Raw genomic sequence first — 20,090 nt, 5'->3', positions numbered from 1 at the left:
TACCTCCAGGCTCTGATCAGGCCCTACACCCAAACAAGGGCACTGCGTTCATCCACCTCTGGCCTGCTCGCCTCCCTACCACTGAGGAAGTACAGTTCCCGCTCAGCCCAGTCAAAACTGTTCGCTGCTCTGGCCCCCAATGGTGGAACAAACTCCTCACGACGCCAGGACAGCGGAGTCAATCACCACCTTCCGGAGACACCTGAAACCCCACCTCTTCAAGGAATACCTAGGATAGGGTAAGTAAGGGTAGGTAATCCTTTCCCCCCCAACAAGATTTAGATGCAAGTGGCTGTTCCACTGGTTGTCATAAGGTGTATGCACCAATTTGTAAGTCGCTCTGGATAAGAGCGTCTGCTAAATGACTTAAATGTAAATGTAATATAGTATTAGTAATGTAAATCAATAGTATTAATGTAGTAGTCACTACTCACTTCTACCTGACTATATATGAAGTAGGTAGACTGTAGTAGTATATAGTATTAGTAATGTAAATCAATAGTATTAATGTAGTAGTCACTACTCACTTCTACCTGACTATATATGAAGTCGGTAGAGACTGTAGTAGTATATAGTATTAGTAATGTAAATCAATAGTATTAATGTAGTAGTCACTACTCACTTCTACCTGACTATATATGAAGTAGATGCCGTCCCAGTAGGACCTCCAGTTGTCCGGAGCGAGAGTGCATCTTGAAGACACGGTGGTGGATCGACACCATCTTCCAGTTCCTCAAGACACCTTCAGACAGGTCTAGACAAAGACAATCAATCAATCAATCAATCAATCAATCAATCAATCATCGGGGAAAGGCAGTCAAGACGCCTTCAGACAGGTCTAGACAAAGACAGCAATCAATCAATCAATCAATCAATCATCAATCAATCAATCATCAATCAATCAATCAATCAATCAATCAATCATCGCGGGGGAAAGGCAGTCAAGACGCCTTCAGACAGGTCTAGACAAAGACAATCAATCAATCAATCATCGGGGGGAAAGGCAGTCAAGACGCCTTCAGACAGGTCTAGACAAAGACATCAATCAAACAATCAATCAATCAATCAATCAATCATTGTGGGGAAAGGCAGTCAAAACAACCAGAGTAAACACCCAGAGCACCTCTGAACAGGAGTAAATGTACACCTACAGTATTGAACGTAGATAATACCACGCAAAAGGTTATCTACAATGGACACTTACCTTCCTTAACCTGAATAGTGGTTTCCTGTCCTTGTAGATGAACCACAGCAGGCTGCAACACACATCACATACAGTACATCTAGTGAGTCTTTAGGAGCTCATCCTACCCTCAACCTTTCATACAGTTTAGTAGAACAAGAAGAGCTTGTAGATGAACCACAGCAGGCTGCAACACACATCACACACAGTACATCTAGTGAGTCTTTAGGAGCTCATCCTACCCTCAACCTTTCATACAGTTTAGTAGAACAAGAAGAGCTTGTAGATGAACCACAGCAGGCTGCAACACACATCACATACAGTACATCTAGTCAGTCTTTAGGAGCACAGCATTACTCCCAACCTTCATCGTTGTTCGGTACAGTAATAAGTAATGTAATAATGTGTTGTAAAAATGTTTGATCAAAGATGAGACGCCCTACCTGGAAGTCTCTTGTTGTGGTTTTATCAACGAATCCTGTAACAGATAGAATCAGATCCTGGATCAGTCCCTAACTCTGAACTTTTTTTTCCCCAAATGGCACCCTACTCCCTTTACATTTGACCAGGGCCCAACAAAAGTAATGCACTACATAGGGTTCCATTTGGGACCCCTGACACCAACTTCAGGCAGGACAACAGAGGGATCTAAACTAGGGCTGTGGCGGCCATGTTGTCAGCAGGGGAAGGCCAATCAAATAACTGGTCGGTCTCGCGGTAATTTACCGTTAATTACCATAAACACATTCAGCATCTCCTGGCTTCCACAGACTACAAGACACATTCAGCATCTCCTGGCTTCCACACAGACTACAAGACACATTCAGCATCTCCTGGCTTCCACACAGACTACAAGACACATTCAGCATCTCCTGGCTTCCACACAGACTACAAGACACATTCAGCATCTCCTGGCTTCCACACAGACTACAAGACACATTCAGCATCTCCTGGCTTCCACACAGACTACAAGACACATTCAGCATCTCCTGCCCACACAGACTACAAGACACATTCAGCATCTCCTGGCTTCCCACACAGACTACAAGACACATTCAGCATCTCCTGGCTTCCACACAGACTACAAGACACATTCAGCATCTCCTGGCTTCCACACAGACTACAAGACACATTCAATAAATCCATGTAATATAGTCTACACCATCACAATGAATCCATGTAATATAGTATACCTACACCATCACAATAAATCCATGTAATATAGTCTACACCATCACAATAAATCCATGTAATATAGTCTACCTACACCATCACAATAAATCCATATAATATAGTCTACACCATCACAATAAATCCATGTAATATAGTCTACCTACACCATCACAATAAATCCATGTAATATAGTCTACACCATCACAATAAATCCATATAATATAGTATACCTACACCATCACAATAAATCCATGTAATATAGTCTACACCATCACAATAAATCCATGTAATATAGTCTACCTACACCATCACAATAAATCCATGTAATATAGTCTACCTACACCATCACAATAAATCCATATAATATAGTCTACCTACACCCATCACAATAAATCCATGTAATATAGTCTACCTACACCATCACAATAAATCCATGTAATATAGTCTACCTACACCATCACAATAAATCCATGTAATATAGTCTACACCATCACAATAAATCCATATAATATAGTCTACACCATCACAATAAATCCATGTAATATAGCCTACACCATCACAATAAATCCATGTAATATAGTCTACCTACACCATCACAATAAATCCATGTAATATAGCCTACACCATCACAATAAATCCATGTAATATAGTCTACCTACACCATCACAATAAATCCATGTAATATAGTCTACCTACACCATCACAATAAATCCATGTAATATAGTCTACCCTACACCATCACAATACATCCATGTAATATAGTCTACCTACACCATCACAATAAATCCATGTCATATAGTCTACCTACACCATCACAATAAATCCATGTAATATAGTCTACCTACACCATCACAATAAATCCATGTAATATAGTCTACCTACACCATCACAATACATCCATATAATATAGTCTACACCATCACAATAAATCCATGTAGTATAGTCTACACCATCACAATAAATCCATGTAATATAGTCTACCTACACCATCACAATAAATCCATATAATATAGTCTACACCATCACAATAAATCCATGTAGTATAGTCTACACCATCACAATAAATCCATGTAATATAGTCTACACCATCACAATAAATCCATTCTTTATTTTAGACAGGTCTAAAGAAACATGATATGAAGAAAATGTAGTCTATTTCAGAAGAATAGCATACTCTGAGTTGTCCTTAGGTCCTGATCTGGCTATGCCAAATGGCTGTGGGCTTCACTAGTTCATTTAGCAGACAAGATCTGCTTCGAATTCCACGTGGGATTATTTTATATTATTTTATAGTATGAAGAATACAATTGAACAAAGCTGAATAAAATAGAAAGGATATTTTCTCCAAACGTTTTGATGGAGTGAGCACGAGGCTATTCTGTGTTGAGCTGTTAACAAAGAAACAGGTTCTCATATGCTTGATTTTAGAGTCATTAATGTAACTTTAGTTGTTCTACAAACGTTAGGCTATATGTTTAGATTTTTAATACATTGTAAGGCTGCATGATGAGGCTTTAATGATTATTTGAAAAAAGTTGCATGAAAAGACATGAGCTCTGCTTTGTTTTTTTGCCCAGGCTGCACACACTTTTTATTTTTTATTTATTTTTATTTTACCTTTATTTAACCAGGCAAGTCAGTTAAGAACACATTCTTATTTTCAATGACAGCCTGGGATCAGTGGGTTAACTGCCTGTTCAGGGGCAGAACGACAGATTTGTACCTTGTCAGCTCGGGGGTTTGAACTCGCAACCTTCCGGTTACTAGTCCAACGCTCTAACCACTAGGCTACGCTGCCGCCCCCGAAGAGACTTCATCAGTCTCTCATTCACAATGAGACAAGCACGTTTAGCTTAAAATGTTGATCAACTATTAGCCTACTGCACAGCAATGTGCACATGGTAGTAGGCTATACACACAAATGTTCCATTAGCAGAAAACACAATTCTCAAAAGTGACCACAAATGTGATTATGTAATGCTTTTACAATGGTGCATTATTATGGTGAAAATTAACTTCCCCAAACTTGAAACTAACGCTGCTTATAAATGCCAGTTAGGCTCTACACCCCTTGTAAAGCAGATTAATGTGCTTAATTAAAAAAATTATTTGGCCGCTTTAGTTGTGATACTAACCTTATTAAAACATACAGGCCTATGGGCTAGACTACATGAGGTGTGATACTAACCTTATTAAAACATACAGGCCTGTGGGCTAGGCTACATGAGGTGTGATACTAACCTTATAGGCCTATGGACTAGGCTACATGAGGTGTGATACTAACCTTATTAAAACATACAGGCCTGTGGGCTAGGCTACATGAGGTGTGATACTAACCTTATAGGACTATGGACTAGGCTACATGAGGTGTGATACTAACCTTATTAAAACATACAGGCCTATGGGCTTGGCTACATGAGGTGTGATACTAACCTTATTAAAACATACAACAGATAATACATCATTCACAAGAGATAATATATATATCATTCACAAGAGATAATATATATATCATTCACAAGAGATAATATATCATTCACAAGAGATAATATATATATCATTCACAAGACATAATATATCATTCACAAGAGATAATATATATATCATTCACAAGAGATAATATATCATTCACAAGAGATAATATATATATCATTCACAAGAGATAATATATATTTCATTCACAAGAGATAATATATATATCACAAGAGATAATATATATATCATTCACAAGAGATAATATATATATCATTCACAAGAGATAATATATCATTCACAAGAGATAATATATATTTCATTCACAAGAGATAATATATATCATTCACAAGAGATAATATATATTTCATTCACAAGAGATAATATATACATCATTCACAAGAGATAATACATCATTCACAAGAGATAATATATATATCATTCACAAGAGATAATATATCATTCACAAGAGATAATATATATATCATTCACAAGAGATAATATATATTTCATTCACAAGAGATAATATATATATCACAAGAGATAATATATATATCATTCACAAGAGATAATATATATATCATTCACAAGAGATAATATATCATTCACAAGAGATAATATATATAATTCATAACAGATAATACATCATTCACAAGAGATAATATCATAATAATATCTCATTAGCCTATCAAGTGGCTAATATTGTCACCCATCAGACTATTCTTGATTTAATATTGTCTTTACATATACTAAATAATATATGTGACATTAGTTTCAATTTAGACCATCATCATGCACCTGTATCGAACAGGGACAGGGGGAAAAATACCCTCCTGTTGTGTTCGTTTCATGTGAATTAATTCTGTGTTTCCGGTCCTAAATGACCACCCTGTTACAGCTGATTATAAATCCATAATAATACATATATTATCACCTAATGTTGTGTTAGATCTTTTCATCAACTTAAGTTCTTGTGAACATTAAACGTTTTGAACTTCTATTTGCTATTGATGGCCTGTAGGCCTCATTGAGTTAAAAAAAAAAGAAGCCAAATGTATGGATTATTTTGACTATAACAAATACTCAGATAAAACATATTGTGCGATTTATCACAGACAAATAACAAGGACTTTCTCCTCCTCACCAGTGTCATGATCAAAGATATGATCAAGAGCCTCACATACAGTTTATCGTTTGTTCATTGTGCTGCCACAGAATGAATCGTGAGAAAGGCCTCAAAAAAAGATGTATATACCAGAACTGGAGAAAAGTTCTATATATTATTGAAACAATGTTGCGATTGTTTGTGAGAATGCCAAGAGGTGTGGTTACCGTGGGGGAAAGATTCTATTGGGGAAAGGTTCCTGTGGGGGTTGCCATGGAAGCCAAGAAGGGGAGTGAGGTGTGTGTGTGCTCAAACATACATGCATGTGTGGGTCTGGGAGAGGAAGTGTGTCCATCTGATGAATGGGCATGTGCCTGAACTAAATTTTATACACTAATTGTAGTCTCACCCATTAATTTCACATGACTAGGAACACCACAGGAGCACAAAAGTGAAATAAAACACCTAAAATGTTATGAAAATCATCTAAATGTATTTTTTTGTGTTCATATGCCCTGTGTGGACAAAGTCATGGAACCTTATGACAATCAGATTAAATTTACTACATTTCTCAGAGAGAAAACTTTGGTAAATCGGTCCGATTCGAACGGAACACAACAGGAGGGTTAAATAGCGAATGTAGGACGCTTTTCCCCTGGTTCATGTTCATGCCAGCCAGGTAGGCTATACTCCTGTTGTAAAGAGTAGCAATGTGCTTAATATTAGGAAAGTTGAGAAATAAATATAATAGGTCTAGTCTATAGAAAGCTGATAGGATCCTCCTTTTTTGATAGAGGCCATCACTCTGTTTTCTCACACAATTGCATAGCCTAAAGAAATTATAAAAACGTTGGCTGGTATGCCCTCACCAGTCTGAGCGGTCGGCTGTGAATGCTCTCACCCGCTATTAAAATCATGCTGACTGTGATTTAGTTTCTGACCCTCCACAGGAAGTCCGGTCAGAACAATGCCGATGCTTCTCTGGGTTCCGACCCTCCACAGGAAGTCCGGTCAGAACAATGCCGATGCTTCTCTGGGTTCCGACCCTCCACGGGAAGTCCGGTCAGAACAATGCCGATGCTTCTCTGGGTTCCGACCCTCCACGGGAAGTCCGGTCAGAACAATGCCGATGCTTCTCTGGGTTCCGACCCTCCACAGGAAGTCCGGTCAGAACAATGCCGATGCTTCTCTGGTTTCCGACCCTCCACAGGAAGTCCGGTCAGAACAATGCCGATGCTTCTCTGGTTTCCGGTTTCCGACCCTCCACAGGAAGTCCGGTCAGAACAATGCCGATGCTTCTCTGGTTTCCGACCCTCCACAGGAAGTCCGGTCAGAACAATGCCGATGCTTCTCTGGGTTCCGACCCGCCACAGGAAGTCCGGTCAGAACAATGCCGATGCTTCTCTGGGTCAGGGTTGCATTTCCTTTCCTCTTCACCAACAGTACACTTTGTGTGTTGTAGCCCTGGATAAACTCACCTGAAACTCTGATCTTCCCTGTGTTTGGGAATTAAAATGCCTCCCCTACTCCCAACAGCAGTGGTTCCCAGCTCCAGTCCTACAGTACGCACAACAGTACACTTTGTGTGTTGTAGCCCTGGATAAACTCACCTGATTCAACTCATTGAAGGACTGATGATTAGTTAACAAGTAGAATAAGGTGTGTTTGTCGAGGGCTACAACAAACTGTACTGCTGGTAGTACTGGAGGACTGGAGTAGGGCTGCTATAGGGAATAGGGTGCCATTTGGGACACAGTCATAATATGAGTGACCAATATGCTGTCTAGATCTATTATCTCATCCTTACCTGCCGGTCCCGTCAGCCCGGGGGGCCCCTGTGCTCCGGGACGACCAGGAGGTCCAGCGAGGCCCACAGCGTTTCTACCAGGAATACCAGGGATACCAGGAATACCTGGAGGCCCCTGGGGGCCTGGGGAACCAGGTGGACCGGGGGAGCCCTGAGCTCCAGGAGGAGCCCTCTTCCTTCCTGGGGCACAAGGACACACCGAAATACATAATGAGTATCATTTCTATTGTTATACGAAAGGATATCATAACTAATGTCTACAGCTCAACTAAGGCAGAGTTTCAACAAAACAGGTAGTCTGAGTCTCATTAAGTCCATGAACGTTTCTGGGCACCATGAACTCAGTGCTTTCTGAGGCTCTCATTACTGGAGGCACAGAGGAGGAAACATTATCTGGAGCTCAGAGGAGGAAACATTACAGGAGGCTTATAGGAGGAAACATTACAGGAGACACAGAGGAGGAAACATTACAGGAGGCTCAGAGGAGGAAACATTACAGGAGGCTCAGAGGAGGAAACATTACAGGAGGCTCAGAGGAGGAAACATTACAGGAGGCTTATAGGAGGAAACATTACAGGAGACACAGAGGAGGAAACATTACAGGAGGCTCAGAGGAGGAAACATTACTGGAGGCTCAGAGGAGGAAAGATTACAGGAGGCTCAGAGGAGGAAACATTACAGGAGGCTCAGAGGAGGAAACATTACAGGAGGCTCAGAGGAGGAAACATTACAGGAGGCTCAGAGGAGGAAACATTACAGGAGGCTCAGAGGAGGAAACATTACAGGAGGCTCAGAGGAGGAAACATTACAGGAGGCTCAGAGGAGAAAACATTACAGGAGGCTCAGAGGAGGAAACATTACTGGAGGGAGGAAACTCATAGGAGGAAACATTACTGGAGGCTCATAGGAGGAAACATTACAGGAAATCACCTTTCTTTCTTCTTTCCGTTTCTTTCCGTTTCCCAGTTGATTCTGAAAGACAAACAGAAACAAGTGTTTAATCAAGTCTTGATGGTGAACTGAACACCAGGTATCAGATATCTACAACAATATACAATCTCTACTTCCCTGAATACAACAACCTCTACAACAGTAACACTCTACCTCCCTGAATACAGTAACACTACAACCTCTACCTCCTGAATACAGTAACACTACAACCTCTACCTCCTGAATACAGTAACACTACAACCTCTACCTCCCTGAATACAGTAACACTACAACCTCTACCTCCCTGAATACAGTAACACTACAACCTCTACCTCCCTGAATACAGTAACACTACAACCTCTACTTCCCTGAATACAGTAACACTACAACCTCTACTTCCCTGAATACAGTAACACTACAACCTCTACCTCCCTGAATACAGTAACACTACAACCTCTACCTCCCTGAATACAGTAACACTACAACCTCTACCTCCCTGAATACAGTAACACTACAACCTCTACCTCCCTGAATACAGTAACACTACAACCTCTACCTCCCTGAATACAGTAACACTACAACCTCTACCTCCCTGAATACAGTAACACTACAACCTCTACCTCCCTGAATACAGTAACACTACAACCTCTACTTCCCTGAATACAGTAACACTACAACCTCTACCTCCCTGAATACAGTAACACTACAACCTCTACTTCCCTGAATACAGTAACACTACAACCTCTACTTCCCTGAATACAGTAACACTACAACCTCTACCTCCCTGAATACAGTAACACTACAACCTCTACCTCCCTGAATACAACAACCTCTACCTCCCTGAATACAGTAACACTACAACCTCTACTTCCCTGAATACAGTAACACTACAACCTCTACCTCCCTGAATACAGTAACACTACAACCTCTACCTCCCTGAATACAGTAACACTACAACCTCTACCTCCCTGAATACAGTAACACTACAACCTCTACCTCCCTGAATACAGTAACACTACAACCTCTACCTCCCTGAATACAGTAACACTACAACCTCTACCTCCCTGAATACAGTAACACTACAACCTCTACCTCCCTGAATACAGTAACACTACAACCTCTACCTCCCTGAATACAACAACCTCTACCTCCCTGAATACAGTAACACTACAACCTCTATTTCCCTGAATACAGTAACACTACAACCTCTACCTCCCTGAATACAACAACCTCTACCTCCCTGAATACAGTAACACTACAACCTCTATTTCCCTGAATACAGTAACACTACAACCTCTACCTCCCTGAATACAACAACCTCTACCTCCCTGAATACAGTAACACTACAACCTCTACTTCCCTAAATACAGTAACACTACAACCTCTACCTCCCTGAATACAGTAACACTACAACCTCTACCTCCCTGAATACAGTAACACTACAACCTCTACCTCCCTGAATACAACAACCTCTACCTCCCTGAATACAGTAACACTGTGTGTGTCTGTGGTGTGTGTGTCTATGTGTGGTGTGTGTGTGTGTGTTTATCTGTGGTGTGTGTGTGTGTGTGTGTGTGTCTATGTGTGGTGTGTGTGTATCTATCTGTGGTGTGTGTGTGTGTGTCTATGTGTGGTGTGTGTGTGTGTGTATCTGTGGTGTATGTGTGTGTATCTGCGGTGTGTGTGTGTATCTGCGGTGTGTGTGTGTGTGGTGTGTGTGTGTGTGTCTGTGGTGTGTGTGTGTGTGTCTATCTGTGGTGTGTGTATTGTGCTCTGTGGTGTGTATTGCGCTCTGTGGTGTGTGTGTGTGTCTATCTGTGGTGTGTGTGTATCTGCGGTGTGTGTGTATCTGCGGTGTGTGTGTGTGTGTATTCCAGTAATTTCTAAGTGTGGTTTCACCTCCAGCCTGAAGCGTTCTTAGACCAGATCAGGCTGTGTGTGTGTGTGTGTGTGCGGTGTGTGTGTGTGTCTGCGGTATGTGTGTGTGTGTTTGCGGTGTGTGTGTCTGCGGTGTGTGTGTGTGTAGGGCTGCAGTGGATCATTAGAGATCTTCCTGCCAAAACACTGTCCATTGAATTAGCCTCAGATGGGGAATGTAGCTAGATGAAAGTGTGTGTATTAATTCACACATGGTAGAAGGGCATCACCATCATCACCAGCCGTACTTGTGTTTGAGTGTTGGTGGGTGTGTGTGTGTTTGTTTGGTGGGTGTGTGTGTGTTTGAGTGTTGGTGGGTGTGTGTGTTTGAGTGTTGGTGGGTGTGTGTGTGTTTGAGTGTTTGAGTGTTGGTGGGTGTATGTGTGTTTGAGTGTTGGTGGGTGTGTGTGTGTGTGTGTGTGTGTGTGTGTTGAGTGTGTGTGTGTGTGTTTGAGTGTTGGTGGGTGTGTGTGTGTGTGTTTGAGTGTTGTGTGTGTGTGTGTTTGAGTGTTGCTGGGTGTGTGTGTGTGTGTGTGTGTTTGAGTGTTGGTGGGTGTGTGTGTGTTTTGTTTGAGTGTTGGTGTGTGTGTTTGAGTGTTGGTGGGTGTGTGTGTGTGTTTGAGTGTTGCTGGGTGTGTGCGTGTGTGTGTGTTTGAGTGTTGGTGGGTGTGTGTGTGTGTGTGTGTGTGTGTGTGTTTGAGTGTTGGTGGGTGGGTGTGTGTGAGTGTTGGTGTGTGTGTGTGTGGTGTGTGTGTGTGTGTTGGTGTGTGTGTGTGTGTGTGTGTGTGTGTGTTTGAGTGTTGGTGTTTGAGTGTTGGTGGGTGTGTGTGTGTGTGTGTGTTTGAGTGTTGGTGTGTGTGTTTGAGTGTTGGTGAGTGTTGTGTGTGTGTGTGTGTGTGTGTGTGTGTGTGTGTGTGTGTGTGTGTGTGTGTGTGTGTGTGTGTGTGTGTGTGTGTGTGTGTGTGTGTTGGCGGGTGAGTGTGTGTGTTTGAGTGTTGTGCGTGTGTGTGTGTGTGTGTTGAGTGTTGGTGGGTGTGTGTGTGTGTGTTGAGTGTTGTGGGTGTGTGTGTGTGTGTTTGAGTGTTGGTGGGTGAGTGGTGTGTGTGTTTGAGTGTTGTGGGTGGGTGTGTGAGTGTTGTGAGTGTGTGTGTTTGAGTGTTGGTGGGTGTGTGTGTGTGTGTGTGTTTGAGTGTTGGTGTGTGTGTGTGTTTTTGAGTGTTGGTGTGTGTGTGTGTGTGTTTGAGTGTTGGTGGGTGAGTGTGTGTGTGTTTGAGTGTTGGTGGGTGGGTGTGTGTTTGAGTGTTGGTGGGTGTGTGTGTGTGTTTTGAGTGTTGGTGGGTGTGTGTGTGTGTTTGAGTGTTGGTGGGTGTGTGTGTGTGTGTGTGTTGAGTGTTGGTGGGTGTGTGTGTGTGTGTTTGAGTGTTGGTGGTGTGCTGCTGAACAGTGTGAAACAGCAGTCTGCCTGTCCCCATTACAACTACCAAGGCCGTTTTAGCCTTTACCAGGAGAACATCACAGACATGTGGCCAGCCTCTCCCCTCTTCCTCACGCGTCTCTTCCTCAGAGGGACGTGCCGGGGGGGCTATCTCAGAGGGGCTGGGGGGTCTCTCGGAGGAAGTACCGGGGAGGGGGGCTGTACCAGAGGACGAGGGGGGCTGTCTCAGAGGACGTACCAGGGGGGGGCTGTCTCAGAGGACTGTCTCAGAGGACGTGCAGGGGGGCTGTCTCAGAGGACGTACCAGGGGGCTGTCTCAGAGGACGTGCCAGGGGGGGGTCTCAGGGACGGCTGTCTCAGAGGACGTGCCAGGGGGGAGGGACTGTCTCAGAGGACGTACCAGGGGGGCTGTCTCAGAGGACGTACTAGGGGGGATGTCTCAGAGGACGTGCCGGGGGCTGTCTCAGGGACGTGCCAGGGGGCTGTCTCAGAGGACGTGCCAGGGGGGAGGGGGCTGTCTCAGAGGACGTGGGGGGCTGTCTCAGAGGACGTGCCAGGGGGGCTGTCTCAGAGGACGTACCAGGGGGGCTGTCTCAGAGACGTGCCAGGGGGGCTGTCTCAGGGGGGGGGCTGTCTCAGAGGACGTGCCAGGGGGGGCTGTCTCAGAGGGCGTGCCGGGGGGGCTGTCTCAGAGGACGACCAGGGGGGCTGTCTCAGAGGACGTACTCAGAGGACGTGCCAGGGGGGCTGTCTCAGAGGACGTACCAGGGGGGCTGTCTCAGAGGACGTACTGTCTCAGAGGACGTACCGGGGGGGTCTCAGAGGACGTACCAGGGGGCTGTCTCAGAGGACGTACCAGGGGGGCTGTCTCAGAGGACGAATTCAGGGGGCTGTCTCAGAGGACGTACCAGGGGGGGCTGTCTCAGAGGACGTACTGGGGGGCTGTCTCAGAGGGGCTGTCTCAGAGGACGTACCAGGGGGGCTGTCTCAGAGGACATACCAGGGGGCTGTCTCAGAGGACGTGCCAGGGGGGGGCTGTCTCAGAGGACGTACTGGGGGGCTGTCTCAGAGGACATACCAGGGGGGGGCTGTCTCAGAGGGGGGGGGGCTGTCTCAGAGGACTGGGGGGCTGTCTCAGAGGACGTTTCAGGGGGGCTGTCTCAGAGGACGTGCCAGGGGGGCTGTCTCAGAGGACGTGCCAGGGGGGCTGTCTCAGAGGACGTACTCAGGGGGGCTGTCTCAGAGGACGTACCAGGGGGGCTGTCTCAGAGGATGTACCAGGGGGGCTGTCTCAGGGGGGGGGGCTGTCTCAGAGGACGTACCAGGGGGCTGTCTCAGAGGACGTACCAGGGGGCTGTCTCAGAGGACGTACCAGGGGGGCTGTCTCAGAGGACGTACCAGGGGGGGGGCTGTCTCAGAGGACGTACCAGGGGGGCTGTCTCAGAGGACGTACCAGGGGGCTGTCTCAGAGGACGTACCAGGGGGCTGTCTCAGAGGACGTACCAGGGGGGTCTCAGAGGACGCTGTCTCAGAGGACGTGCCAGGGGGGCTGTCTCAGAGGACGTACCAGGGGGGCTGTCTCAGAGGACGTTTAGGGGGGCTGTCTCAGAGGACGTACCAGGGGGGCTGTCTCAGAGGACGTGCCAGGGGGCTGTCTCAGAGGACGGGGGGCTGTCTCAGAGGGGGGGGGGGCTGTCTCAGAGGACGTGCCAGGCGGGGGGGGCTGTCTCAGAGGACGTACCAGGGGGGCTGTCTCAGAGGATGTACCAGGGGGGCTGTCTCAGAGGACGTACCAGGGGGCTGTCTCAGAGGACGTCCAGGGGGCTGTCTCAGAGGACGTACAGGGGGGGCTGTCTCAGAGGACGTACCAGGGGGGCTGTCTCAGAGGACGTACTCAGGGGGGCTGTCTCAGAGGACGACTCTGTCTCAGAGGACGTGCCAGGGGGGGCTGTCTCAGAGGACGTACTCAGGGGGGCTGTCTCAGAGGACGTGCAGGGGGGCTGTCTCAGAGGACGACCAGGGGGGGAGGGGCTGTCTCAGAGGACGTGCCAGGGGGGCTGTCTCAGAGGACGTACCAGGGGGGCTGTCTCAGAGGACAGGGGGGCTGTCTCAGAGGACAGGGGGGCTGTCTCAGAGGACGTGCCAGGGGGCTGTCTCAGAGGACAGGGGGGCTGTCTCAGAGGACAGGGGGGCTGTCTCAGAGGACGTGCCAGGGGGCTGTCTCAGAGGACAGGGGGCTGTCTCAGAGGACAGGGGGCTGTCTCAGAGGGGGGGCTGTCAGAGGACAGGGGGGCTCAGAGGACAGGGGGGTCTCAGAGGACAGGGGGCTGTCTCAGAGGACAGGGGGGCTGTCTCAGAGGACAGGGGGGCTGTCTCAGAGGACAGGGGGCTGTCTCAGAGGACAGGGGGGCTGTCTCAGAGGACAGGGGGCTGTCTCAGAGGACAGGGGGCTGTCTCAGAGGACAGGGGGCTGTCTCAGAGGACAGGGGGCTGTCTCAGAGGACGTGCCAGGGGGGCTGTCTCAGAGGACAGGGGGCTGTCTCAGAGGACAGGGGGGCTGTCTCAGAGGACAGGGGGGCTGTCTCAGAGGACGTGCCGGGGGCTGTCTCAGAGGACAGGGGGCTGTCTCAGAGGACAGGGGGGCTGTCTCAGAGGACAGGGGGGGCTGTCTCAGAGGACAGGGGGCTGTCTCAGAGGACGTGCCGGGGGGCTGTCTCAGAGGACAGGGGGGCTGTCTCAGAGGACAGGGGGGGACGTGTGTCTCAGAGGACAGGGGGGCTGTCTCAGAGGACGTGCCAGGTTTTGACATATTGATGTTCCATTCATTTCACTGATTTAGATGATGAACCTCCATCTTCAGCTTTTGTTCTCGATGTTTAGAATGTGAGCTATGCAAATAAAAACAAGCCTTGGGTCTTTGAAGATGACGGTCTCCGGGAGTAACACACGTGTGTACACACACACACACACACACACACACACACACACACACACACACACACACACACACACTCCAGAGGCTGAGACTACAAAAGGATTTGTGTGTGTGTTGAGGGCAAGGAGAGCAGGGGTCTGGTAGTGGTTAGTGGTTAGAGGTTAGAGGTTAGTGGTTAGAGGTTAGTGGTTAGGTTAGTGGTTAGAGGTTAGAGGTTAATGGTTAGAGGTTAGTGGTTAGAGGTTAGAGGTTAGTGGTTAGTGTCTCTCAGTTTTACAGATTGATGATGAATGTCCAAAAGGTGAGCTTTTTCTGCTAATTTAAACCCAATAACTGCGCTTCCCACAAGTAATCAGTCAGCTCCCTGTAATCAGTCTAAAGGAATGTCCTGTAATCACCAGTCTAAAGGAATGTCCTGTAAATCACCAGTCTAAAGGAATGTCCTGTAAATCACCAGTCTAAAGGAATGTCCTGTAATCACCAGTCTAAAGGAATGTCCTGTAATCACCAGTCTAAAGGAATGTCCTGTAAATCACCAGTCTAAAGGAATGTCCTGTAAATCACCAGTCTAAAGGAATGTCCTGTAAATCACCAGTGTCCTAAAATCACCAGTCTAAAGGAATGTCCTGTAATCACCAGTCTAAAGGAATGTCCTGTAATCACCAGTCTAAAGGAATGTCCTGTAATCACCAGTCTAAAGGAATGTCCTGTAATCACCAGTCTAAAGGAATGTCCTGTAATCACCAGTCTAAAGGAATGTCCTGTAAATCACCAGTCTAAAGGAATGTCCTGTAAATCACCAGTCTAAAGGAATGTCCTGTAATCACCAGTCTAAAGGAATGTCCTGTAATCACCAGTCTAAAGGAATGTCCTGTAAATCACCAGTCTAAAGGAATGTCCTGTAAATCACCAGTCTAAAGGAATGTCCTGTAATCACCAGTCTAAAGGAATGTCCTGTAAATCACCAGTCTAAAGGAATGTCCTGTAATCACCAGTCTAAAGGAATGTCCTGTAATCACCAGTCTAAAGGAATGTCCTGTAATCAGTCTAAAGGAATGTCCTGTAAATCACCAGTCTAAAGGAATGTCCTGTAAATCACCAGTCTAAAGGAATGTCCTGTAAATCACCAGTCTAAAGGAATGTCCTGTAAATCACCAGTCTAAAGGAATGTCCTGTAAATCACCAGTCTAAAGGAATGTCCTGTAATCACCAGTCTAAAGGAATGTCCTGTAAATCACCAGTCTAAAGGAATGTCCTGTAATCACCAGTCTAAAGGAATGTCCTGTAATCACCAGTCTAAAGGAATGTCCTGTAATCACCAGTCTAAAGGAATGTCCTGTAATCACCAGTCTAAAGGAATGTCCTGTAAATCACCAGTCTAAAGGAATGTCCTGTAATCACCAGTCTAAAGAAATGTCCTGTAATCACCAGTCTAAAGGAATGTCCTGTAAATCACCAGTCTAAAATGTCCTGTAATCACCTAATGATCGGGGCGGCAGGGTAGCCTAGTGGTTAGAGCGTTGGTTCAAACCCCGAGCTGACAAAGTACAAATCTGTCGTTCTGCCCCTGAACAGGCAGTTAACCCACTGTTCCTAGGCCAGTTAACCCACTGTTCCTAGGCCAGTTAACCCACTGTTCCTAGGCCAGTTAACCCACTGTTCCTAGACCAGTTAACCCACTGTTCCTAGGCCAGTTAACCCACTGTTCCTAGACCAGTTAACCCACTGTTCCTAGACCAGTTAACCCACTGTTCCTAGACCAGTTAACCCACTGTTCCTAGACCAGTTAACCCACTGTTCCTAGACCAGTTAACCCACTGTTCCTAGACCAGTTAACCCACTGTTCCCAGGCCGTCATTGAAAATAAGAATTGGTTCTTAACTGACTTGCCTAGTTAAATAAAGGTTAAATAAAAAAATTCAAATAAAAAAATGATCCGAGGGGGACATTATGTAGATTCTCTGATCCTGAATACCTACTACTTTAGACCAGGGCCCTTTTCCCTACTTTTTAGACCAGGGCCCTATTCCCTACTTTAGACCAGGGCCCTATTCCCTACTTTAGACCAGGGCCCTATTCCCTACTTTAGACCAGAGCCCTATTCCCAATATAGTACACTACTATAGACCCTATTCCCTATATAGTACACTACTTTAAACCAGAACTTTATTCCCTATATAGAGCACTACTTTAGACCAGGGCCATATTCCCTACTTTAGACCAGAATCTTATTCCCTATATAGTACACTACTTTAGACCAGAGCCCTATTCCCTATATAGAGCACTACTTTAGACCAGGGCCCTATTCCCTACTTTAAACCAGAGCCCTATTCCCTATACAGTGCACTACTTTAGACCAGGGCCCTATTCCCTATATAGTGCACAACTTTAAACCAGAGCCCTATTCCCTATACAGTGCACTACTTTAGACCAGGGCCCATAGGGAAAAGGGTGTCCTTTGGGCCACACAGATAAATACCCAACAAGACAACTAACTAAAGGCAGGTGCTGTGGCTGAGAGTAATGTCCCCTGCTGACTACTGTGAGGTCCATGTTTATCTTGGACCACCGCAAAACGGGGCCAGACCCTAATTTCCTAATTCAACAATCAGAAAATTGACGAGGAGGGAAGGGCATGCAACGCAATGATCAGGCTGGCAGGAGGATTATCTCCAGCTACAGAACAGAGAGACGGCTGACCTTCAAACAGAGAGACGACTGACGTTCAAACAGAGAGACGACTGACCTTCAAACAGAGAGACGACTGACGTTCAAACAGAGACGACTGACGTTCAAACAGAGAGACAGCTGACCTTCAAACAGAGAGACAGCTGACCTTCAAACAGAGAGACGACTGACCTTCAAACAGAGAGACGACTGACCTTCAAACAGAGAGACGACTGACCTTCAAACAGAGAGACGACTGACCTTCAAACAGAGAGACGACTGACCTTCAAACAGAGAGACGACTGACCTTCAAACAGAGAGACGACTGACCTTCAAACAGAGAGACCTTCAAACAGACTGACCTTCAAACAGAGAGACGACTGACCTTCAAACAGAGAGACGACTGACCTTCAAACAGAGAGACGACTGACCTTCAAACAGAGAGACGACTGACCTTCAAACAGAGAGACGGCTGACCTTCAAACAGAGAGACGACTGACCTTCAAACAGAGAGACAACTGACCTTCAAACAGAGAGACGACTGACATTCAAACAGAGAGACGATGAGTTGATCTGTAGCTGACCCTGCCTGTCTAGCTAGCTTCAGGAGACAGGCTCTGTAGCTGACTGCCTGTCTAGCTAGCTTCAGGAGACAGGCTCTGTAGCTGACTGCCTGTCTAGCTAGCTTCAGGAGACAGGCTCTGTAGCTGACCCTGTCGAGCTAGCTTCAGGAGACAGGCTCTGTAGCTGACCCTGCCTGTCTAGCTAGCTTCAGGGGACAGGCTCTGTGGCTGACTCTGCCTGTCTAGCTAGCTTCAGGAGACAGGCTCTGTAGCTGACCCTGCCTGTCTAGCTAGCTTCAGGAGACAGGCTCTGTAGCTGACCCTGTCTAGCTAGCGTCAGGGAACAGGCTCTGTAGCTGACCCTGTCTAGCTAGCTTCAGGGGACAGGCTCTGTAGCTGACCCTGTCTAGCTAGCTTCAGGGGACAGGCTCTGTAGCTGACCCTGTCTAGCTAGCCTCAGGGGACAGGCTCTGTAGCTGACCCTGTCTAGCTAGCTTCAGGAGACAGGCTCTGTAGCTGACCCTGTCTAGCTAGCTTCAGGGGACAGGCTCTGTAGCTGACCCAGTCTAGCTAGCCTCAGGGGACAGGCTCTGTAGCTGACCCTGTCTAGCTAGCCTCAGGGACAGGCTCTGTAGCTGACCCTGTCTGTCGTGTCTGTATGTGTGTGTGCAGGATGGAATACACAGTTCAAACATGAACACTGTGTAGTTGGTTGAGCTAAAGCCCATACCTGAGTCAGATTGTTTCCTTGGGCTCCGTTTGGCTCTGTGAATACTGCTGCTGTCCCCTGGGGCTGTGGGGGGTCTGGTGGGGTGGTCATCCAACTGTCTGTGAATACTGCTGCTGTCCCCTGGGGCTGTGGGGGGCCTGGTGGGGTGGCCATCCGGCTGTCTGTGAATACTGCTGCTGTCCCCTGGGGCTGTGGGGGGTCTGGTGGGGTGGCCATCCGGCTGTCTGTGAATACTGCTGCTGTCCCCTGGGGCTGTGGGGGGTCTGGTGGGGTGGTCATCCAACTGTCTGTGAATACTGCTGCTGTCCCTGGGGCTGTGGGGGCCTGGTGGGGTGGCCATCCGGCTGTCTGTGAATACTGCTGCTGTCCCCTGGGGCTGTGGGGGTCTGGTGGGGTGGCCATCCGGCTGTCTGTGGAGCAACCTCTCCTGTTAAAACAGAATCAGAACACTGCTCAGGATAGCAATATTTAAGCCTACCCCTGTTCAAAGTAGACTGTCTTTTGAAGACTTCCTTACTCAGTCACATGTTGTCATGTTACCATGACATCAAGTCATCAAATCAAAATGTATTTGCCACACACTTCGTAGACAACGGGTGTAAAACAGTGAAATGATTTACTTATGAGTCCTTTCCCCAAAACGCAAAAGTTAAAGAAAATATAAAAATAAAACATTGAAAAAATGACAATAGGAATAAATACACAAATAAAAATAAATCAGTAAAAAAATAACACGGCTGTATACAGGAAGTAGAAAATAACACGGCTATATACAGGAAGTAGAAAATAACACGGCTATATACAGGAAGCAGAAAATAACACGGCTGTATACAGGAAGTAGAAAATAACACGGCTATATACAGGAAGTAGAAAATAACATGGGTATATAGAGGAAGTAGAAAATAACACGGCTATATACAGGAAGTAGAAAATAACACGGCTATATACAGGAAGTAGAAAATAACACGGCTATATACAGGAAGTAGAAAATAACACGGCTATATACAGGAAGCAGAAAATAACATGGCTATATACAGGAAGTAGAAAATAACACGGCTATATACAGGAAGTAGAAAATAACATGGGTATATACAGGAAGTAGAAAATAACACGGCTATATACAGGAAGTAGAAAATAACACGGCTATATACAGGAAGTAGAAAATAACACGGC

At 46.1% G+C, this 20,090-nt stretch overlaps 1 pseudogene; it reads right to left on the bottom strand.

The window, feature by feature from the left end:
* Nucleotides 1-19,257, bottom strand: part of LOC127921013 (ectodysplasin-A-like) — a 29,289-nt pseudogene extending 10,032 nt beyond the window's left edge.
* Nucleotides 19,258-20,090: the final 833 nt, after the last annotated feature.

The sequence above is a fragment of the Oncorhynchus keta genome, unplaced genomic scaffold (assembly GCF_023373465.1).
Source record: "Oncorhynchus keta strain PuntledgeMale-10-30-2019 unplaced genomic scaffold, Oket_V2 Un_contig_21428_pilon_pilon, whole genome shotgun sequence".
Taxonomy (NCBI): Eukaryota; Metazoa; Chordata; class Actinopteri; order Salmoniformes; family Salmonidae; genus Oncorhynchus; species Oncorhynchus keta.
The sequence above is the reverse complement of the archived record's forward strand: the minus strand, read 5'-3'. Positions and strand labels throughout refer to the sequence as shown.